This window comes from Micrasema longulum, unplaced genomic scaffold (assembly GCF_059751315.1).
Source record: "Micrasema longulum isolate JH-2025_06_02 unplaced genomic scaffold, ASM5975131v1 h1tg002552l, whole genome shotgun sequence".
Taxonomy (NCBI): Eukaryota; Metazoa; Arthropoda; class Insecta; order Trichoptera; family Brachycentridae; genus Micrasema; species Micrasema longulum.
In genome coordinates, this window is record NW_028279691.1 from 172,501 (window position 1) to 180,754 (window position 8,254).

The following is an 8,254-nucleotide window of genomic DNA, read 5'->3' on the forward strand; positions in this document are numbered from 1 at the left end:
TTAAGTCAGTAAGAGCAGGGGCAGTATGCAGTCAATAAACCGCACGCCGTCCCCACCCTTATGGTCTCACCCCAGTGTCCCCGTTCAGGAAGTCATTTTTTTTCCTTTTTATTTTATTCTTTTTATCTTTACATTTTAAACACATTATAATAAAGCAGTTGAGATACATAACAGTTGATACAGAAATTCAAAATAAATGGAGAAAACAATAATAGTACAAAAGTACGATGTATAAACATAAAAACGAAACAAACAAGGGTATTCAAAAATAGGGCCAAGGGAAGACTCCCGAAACGGGGACCGGAGGGATTCCACTGACCATTCCACCCCCTGATGGGGAGTGTACGGCACAGGACAGTCAGAACTTCGCCTCCGCCTCGACCAGACACGCACGAGCCACACACACACACACACAGCGACCAGAAGCAATACGCCTGTATTAATCCGTCGGACGCCTCAGTTCCTCCCACCTGGACACCCAGGAACCCACAAACCGTTGGAAGGCTTTAAAGTTAGTAACGTTGGCCAAAAGGTCAACGTTCCAAGCCGGAAGAGTGACTCCACTCAAGCTTCCCAACATGCAATCTCTCTCATCCTTCAGAATCTCACAGTGCCACAGGATGTGCTCCGCTGATTGGTTTCCCACACCGCACGCACAGCCCGGATCAGAGGCAAGGCCAAGCTTATGCAGCCTGTCCCTGAACTCCCCGTGACCCGAGACCATTTGCGCAGTGTAGTGGTCAAACACCAAGAAGCTTTTGCTCATCCTGTCCTCCAGGTCTGGCATAAACGACCATGTCCATCTTCCGGTTATGCCAACATCCCATCTCTCTTGCCACTTGAGGATCGATCTAGCTCTCATCTCTTTCATTCTAAGAGCAACCTGTCCCCGCAAGGTCTCCACTACTGCACCGAGATGTACAGTGGGAGTCCTTGACCTCACGGCACGTTTGGCGATGACCTCTCTGACTTCCAAATCTATCGGCAAGATTCCCGCTATAACCGGGAGAGCGTCCGACGCAACGGTGCGGTACGCCCCCGTCAGCGCAAGCAAAGGGACCCTCTGCCCACTCAGCAGCGCGGAGCGGACGATCCCAACCTCTAGCCGGTGCGCCCACACAGAAGCCCCATAGGTGACTTGCGCCACGTATGTAGCTCTGTACAGCGTTCGCAGGGCCGGAGACCGGATCCCCCACTCCGCACAGCTCAGCCTGCGGAGTTGAGAAAACAGATTTTTTGCCTTCTCAGAGGCAATTTTGATATGTCCAAGGTATGACTGAGACCGGTCAAGGTGAACCCCAAGATATCTGACAGAGTCATGAAATCTGACATTCTTCCCTCGGATCTTCACAACAGGGTTTCTCTCCCTATTCAGATACCCCTTCATCAACATCGCCATCGTTTTATGAGGTGAGAACGAAAGTCTGTTTCTTACACCCCATTCACATATTCCTCTCATTCCAATATCGCATTTCCTTTCTATCTCAGCTCTCGATCTACCGGAGACAAGTAACAGGGCATCATCCGCATAAGCCACCATCGTACACCCATCCGGAAGAGGAAGCAGAAGTAGATCGTCGAAGAGAACGTTCCAAAGGGTCGGTCCCAAGACCGATCCCTGGGGGCAGCCCATTGTGGACACCCTCACGACACTCGTATTTCCGAAAACTACAGAGACTTCCCTAGTAGAGAAGTAATTCTCAATGACGCGAAAAATAGAACTAGGGCATTGTCTATTCTTGAGTTTCATGAGGATCATCGGCCACCATGCATTGTCGAAGGCACCTGATATATCCAGAAAGACACCGACCACATATTTGTCCTGTCTGTTGTTAACCCAGTCCAGAGCAAAAGCTATGGCGTGCTCAGTCGACTTCCTCCGGACAAAGCCAAACTGTCGATCACAGGGTGGCGAGAGAGTGGCATCAAGCCTCGCTCTCACCAGCTTTTCAAACACCTTCCCCAAAAGAGGAAGGAGAGTGATCGGCCGGTAGGCGCCAGGATCTGATCTCGGTTTGTCGTTGCCCTTCGGAATGATCTTGAGCAGCCCCCTCTTCCAATCTGAGGGAAAAATCCCTCTACTTAGACATAAGGTCATACTGAAGTTAATTCCTTTTTGGCGTAACAACAGACATTCTTGACAATGGTCCCAGTTATTCTATCAATACCCGGGGACTTCGTCGGACCCAGGCCTCCAACAACCACCTCGACCTCCGTCTCCGTAACGGGGGCAACAGCAGGCCTCGTCCCCTCAGTCTCGGGACGAGGAGGCAGACGAGACAGGTTGCGAATCTGTCTGTGATGGTCCGACTCCCCGCCCTCTGGCTCCAGAGGAACGAGTTTCTCAAGCAGCTTGAGAAGAGTAGATTTGGCGTCCAGGCACTCCGCACCCTCTCCAGTAATAATACTGGAGAGGTAGCGGTCCGTGCCTTTACCCGTCTTCCCAACCACGCTACTGAGAGTCCATGGATCAGCATTACCCACCTCTGAGACCCACCTCCTCCAGCTATCCCTCTTCGCGTCCGCGATGCCCTTAAGGTAGGTCGACCGAGCTGTGCGGAGTGCAGTCGTGAGTTCAGCCACCCTATTGCTAGGAAGGCCTCCCTTTCTGACGTCACCGCACTGCCTGTACGCCCTTCGGTAATTGGCACGCAGAAGCGAAATCTGGGGCGTCCACCAAACTGTTTTGATGACGGCGCCAGGTTTGGAGCGTCCCAAAGCGCGATCCGCCGTCCGGACTACTGCTCTGTTGAAGAGGTTACCCACTTCGTCTGGTGTCTCAACGGCCCACACATTAAAATCCTCAAGTTCATCTCTCAAAATCCTTCCAAATTTCTCCCAATCGGCGTTTCTGGTTCTAAAATGCCAGGTGGCTTTCGCCTCGGTTTCAACTCGACAAAGTAGATAGGGACAGATGAGAATCTCGTTAATCCATTCATGCGCGTCACTAATTAGATGACGAGGCATTTGGCTATTTTTTTTTTTTTTTTTTTTTTTTTTTTTTTTTTTTTTTTTACAAGTTTTGCTTGGAAGGGGAATTGGGGATTTACAATAGTCAAGGAAAGGGGGATTGGACTTGGAAGGATGGAGGGGGAAGGTGCAGTCCGAAGCCAGCAGCCGCTTCAGCTCCTTCTTCGTCTTTCGGCTTGATGTCCTGCTACCCGATTCCGGTCCGGGGGGCGGCAGGTCTGTCCACATGTCGCCGCGCTGTCTCGCTCCCTCCGCGTTGTCCTCCACGATGACCCGAAGTGCCCGCAGTCCACCTGTTAAAGTTGGTAGATGACCCTTGTAACACCCTCGTTGTGATGCCGCGCATCAGACCGAGGGTGATCCCAAGAGCCATCAGATCCGTCGCTGATGTCAGAGACCAAATTCCTCTCCACGTGAGGGTGGCAGATGTGAATTTAAGTTGGCTCACACCGAGCTCTCTTTTGATCGCATCAACCAGAGATGGGTTACTACCATAGTAATCGCACTTTCTCTGGTGATGCGTCTCAAGAGGCTCGGTCCCACTCACCACCTGCACGTCTATCACAGTTGCCTGCGCTCCCTTCACACAGATAATGTCCGGCTTCCTTCTTCCTACCTCTGTGTCAAAAATCCTCTCTCGTGAGACGGTGAAGCCTTTCTTCACGAGAGCCGCCGCTATGACCGAGGCCACCGCATCGTGGCGCAGAACTCTGCCGCCGTGCGTCTTAAAGCACACTTGTACTACATGTGCGGCGGTCTCAGTCGCGTTGCAGCCTGCTCTGCAATTAATATTTTGGTTCTCCCGTCTTCCGCGGGTCGTTCTGACCCGCGTAGGGAGGGTATTAATTCGAACATGAAGATTTTGGACATACTCGCGTCCTGGGACAGCGAGACATCCCGAGCATACCCAAGCAGTCGAAGCGGATACATTGGAAGCCTCTCTAAGTTCATAACCGTCATTAGAACTGTAGAGCAGGGATTTCCAATAACTTTGTATTTTATTAGTTTTATCATAGAGTATACCATTTTTGGTGAGGGCTTTCTCTGCCCTAAGGATCCTTGATTGGACATAGTCCGAGTTGTGTGCTACTCGAGCCGCCTGAAAATTCGAGTGCTGAAGAGCCCTGAATCTATTGAATATCATGCAGGGTATGGAGAGACCGAGACATGGGATACCCAGCCCTCCGTCTCTCACCGCTGCATGGAAAAACGCTATGGGAACGTCTTTAGGTAGTCTAAGCCACTCTCTGACTTTCTTCCGTATCATGATATCCAAACCCTTCAGGAGGATTCCACTGCTTTTGCCCAGAACAAACTGATGGAACAAACGCGGAAGCAAGAAGCTCCGCAATGCCATCAGTCGTTGCTGAGGCTTGAGAGGTGCCCTCGATAGCCTCTCGAGGATGGTCTAAGAGGATGGTTAAGAGAGTCATAGTTACTCCCGCCGTTTACCCGCGCTTAATTGAATTTCTTCACATTGACATTCAGAGCACTGGGCAGAAATCACATTGCGTCAACACCCGCGAGGGCCATCGCAATGCTTTGTTTTAATTAGACAGTCGGATTCTCCTTGTCCGTGCCAGTTCTGAGTTGACCGTCGTCCGGCGGTCGTACAGGTCACCGGGCGTGCGCGAACACGCCGGTGCCACACAGCGAGGAAGATCCGAGGGGTGGCCAAGGCGAGGCGCCGGGTGACGGAGATCCACACCCGCGAGGCACCCAGAGGGCACCGCGCGGGGAGACCCCGCCCGGCTTCCACGTCTCGGCCGATGACCTCTTCCCGACCAGGCCCGACACGCCACGGCCCTCAGAGCCAATCCTTATCCCGAAGTTACGGATCCAACTTGCCGACTTCCCTTACCTACATTATTCTATCGGCTAGAGGCTCTTCACCTTGGAGACCTGCTGCGGATATGGGTACGAGCCGGCGCGACATCTCCGCGTATCCCTCACCTGAATTTTCAAGGTCCGAGGGGCCGATCCGGACACCGCCGCATCGGCGATGCTCTTCGCGTCCCGAGCCCTATCTCCCCGCTATGGGATTCCAGGGCGCTCGAACGCTCAGGCAGAAAAGATAACTCTCTCCGGATCTCCCGTCGGCGTCTTCAGGCCACTTTGGGTTACCCCGACGAACTCTCTTGCGAGGGAACGATTTTTAAGACGGTTCCGCAGCCGGGTTCCGGAACTGCAACCGGATTCCCTTTCGCCCGACGGGTGTGATATTATTATAATGTATATATATAACTTTACACCATCATCAACATCGGATTTCTCCTAGGGCTTAGGATCGACTAACTCGCGTGCAACGGCTGTTAACGCGAAACCCTTCTCCACATCAGCCCTCAAGGACCTCGCTTGAGTATTTGCTACTACCACCAAGATCTGCGCCGACGGAGGCTCCAGGCGGGCTCACGCCCAGACCCTTCTGCGCACACCGCCGCGGCCATCCTACTCGTCGCGGCTTCAAAACGATCGCACGGCACGAGACCGCACGAACGTCCCGCTTGCCTGCGACGGTCGAGTATAGGCTGAACGCTACAGCGCCATCCATTTTCAGGGCTGGTCGCTTCGGCAGGTGAGTTGTTACACACTCCTTAGCGGATTCCGACTTCCATGGCCACCGTCCTGCTGTCATGAGCGACCAACGCCTTTTATGGTCTCCGATGAGCGTTCATTGGGCGCCTTAACTCGACGTTTGGTTCATCCCACAGCGCCAGTTCTGCTTACCAAAATTGGCCCACTTGGCACTCCCATCCGAGCTCCTACTTCATCTTCGAGCAAGAAGGAGATCTCACCCATTTAAAGTTTGAGAATAGGTTGAGGCCATTTCGGCCCCAATGCCTCTAATCATTCGCTTTACCGGATGAGACTGTCAGAATGGCGGAATAAATTCCGTCATGTTTCTCGAGCGCCAGCTATCCTGAGGGAAACTTCGGATGGAACCAGCTATTAGATAGTTCGATTAGTCTTTCGCCCCTATACCCAGTTCGGACGATCGATTTGCACGTCAGAATCGCTTCGGTCCTCCATCAGGGTTTCCCCTGACTTCGACCTGACCAGGCATAGTTCACCATCTTTCGGGTCCCAGCGTGTACGCTCTCAGTGCGTCTCGATAATCGCACGGGGGCTTTCTCGAAACGCCTCGGGAATGCGGCGGGGCGTCTGACGACGCCCGCGCATCTTCCCTGCGGCCGGCTCGAGGCCGACCTTTCACTTTCATTTCGCCTCTGGGTTTATCAGTGTTCCCGATGACTCGCGCACATGCTAGACTCCTTGGTCCGTGTTTCAAGACGGGTCCTGTGAGTGCCCAAAACAAAACCACCGCCGACCGGGACGCGTCCCGTCCGAGAGCGCGCCACTAGCCACGGACATCCGAAACGCGACACCCGCGACGCACTGGGCGCCGGGGGCCACGAGAAGGAAGCCGCTGTGACGCGACGGACGCCCTCCGAAGGGGCGGACGCGATCCTCGTTCTCTACCGTCGCTTTAAAACTCGCCCCGGCCGTGGACGCCGCGGCTCCGCCCCGCGGAGCGAGGCGGGACAGCCGCACGGCGCATTCGACCGAGGCGCAACGGGTCGCGGTGTTATACTGAGAGAGAAGTGCACGCGCTCCGGGAGCCCGGCTGCGCACCCGGACACCCCCCGCCCCGACAACGAGTGCCGAAGGGCGGAGGTGTGCGCCGGGACGCGGGCTCCGACGGAAGACACGATGAATCTCTCCGTTCGCTCGTTTGAGTTCCACAGGTTTACCCCTGAACGGTTTCACGTACTCTTTAACTCTCTCTTCAAAGTTCTTTTCAACTTTCCCTCACGGTACTTGTTCGCTATCGGTCTCGTGGTAGTATTTAGCCTTAGATGGAGTTTACCACCCACTTAGGGCTGCACTCTCAAGCAACCCGACTCTGGGGAGAGAGACCGTCGCGGCCGGCTACCGTCACCACGGGCCTGGCACCCTCTGCGGGTAAGCGGGCCCCGTTCAAGATGAACTTGGACAGGCAGCCGTGACTAATGACCGCGCGTGTATATATTACTCTCCTCCCTAACGCTACATTTCCCGGCGGCCCGCCTGGGCCGCAGGATTCAGCGCTGGGCTCTTCCCGTTTCGCTCGCCGCTACTCGGGGAATCCTCGTTAGTTTCTTTTCCTCCGCTTACTGATATGCTTAAGTTCGGCGGGTGATCTCTCCTGATTTGAGGTCGACAACAAAAAAAAAATTCATATATATATATATATATATATAAATATACATATATATGAATAATGTAAACGCTCTCCGGTTTCGCACGGTACCCGCGCGCGACGCAGAGCGCGAAGAAACGCCCCCGCGCGCCGGCCCGTGAGGACCGGCGGCGGGTTTCACAGCGTCGTCGCTAGCTCGAAAAGCGTCTCGGGGGGACCGAGAGAGCGCGCCAAGTCAAATTTAACCGGACGTCCGTCCGGCGCTCGCGCGCCGGCGGACGACAGACCGGCAACACTCTCGCCGAATCTTCTCTCCGAAGAGAGAAGACGGCGAAGTCTGGTCGCATTGTGTGCGCGACCCTCAAACAGGAGTGGTCCGTCGACAAACTAAGTCTTGCTCGGACCGCAATGTGCGTTCGAAATGTCGATGCTCATGTGTCCTGCAGTTCACACTCTGACGCGCATTTAGCTGCGTTCTTCATCGACCCACGAGCCGAGTGATCCGCCGTTCAGGGTAATAGTGTTTTATGATATATATATATATATATATATATATATATTGTTTATCGGTTGCGTTTTTTTTCTTTTTTCTCTATCGGAAAAAAAATTACATTTTTCACAGAATATAGCCGGACGCGGGAATCGGGCCGACAGACCCGCCTCCCGCGACACCGGCAGTCCGCGGTTCGCGGCGGCGCCCTAGGGCGAAATTCCGCCGCAGTGTTTGCTTATTTTGCGCTCTGCGCGTGTGTATAAATATATTTATACTATATAAAAGAATGAAAATTCATTTTATATTATATTTCACAGGAAATGATCCTTCCGCAGGTTCACCTACGGAAACCTTGTTACGACTTTTACTTCCTCTAAATGATCAAATTCGGTCAAACTTTCCGACGCGTCGGATGCCCGAGACGAGCTTCCGCGCACCAGTCCGAAGACCTCACCAAATCATCCATCGGTAGTAGCGACGGGCGGTGTGTACAAAGGGCAGGGACGCAATCAACGCGAGCTGGTGACTCGCTTTTACTAGGAATTCCTCGTTCATGGGGGAGAATTGCAAACCCCAATCCCTATCACGAAGGGGTTTCATCGGGTTACCCA

At 53.5% G+C, this 8,254-nt stretch overlaps 1 non-coding gene and 1 pseudogene across 1 annotated transcript; both read right to left on the reverse strand.

The window, feature by feature from the left end:
- Nucleotides 1–7,170, reverse strand: part of LOC148271971 (large subunit ribosomal RNA) — an 8,506-nt pseudogene extending 1,336 nt beyond the window's left edge.
- A 335-nt stretch (nucleotides 7,171–7,505) lies between these two features.
- LOC148271972 (5.8S ribosomal RNA) lies at nucleotides 7,506–7,667 on the reverse strand. The gene has a single exon (XR_015824977.1). It is a non-coding gene; the product is annotated as a 5.8S ribosomal RNA (ribosomal RNA).
- Nucleotides 7,668–8,254: the final 587 nt, after the last annotated feature.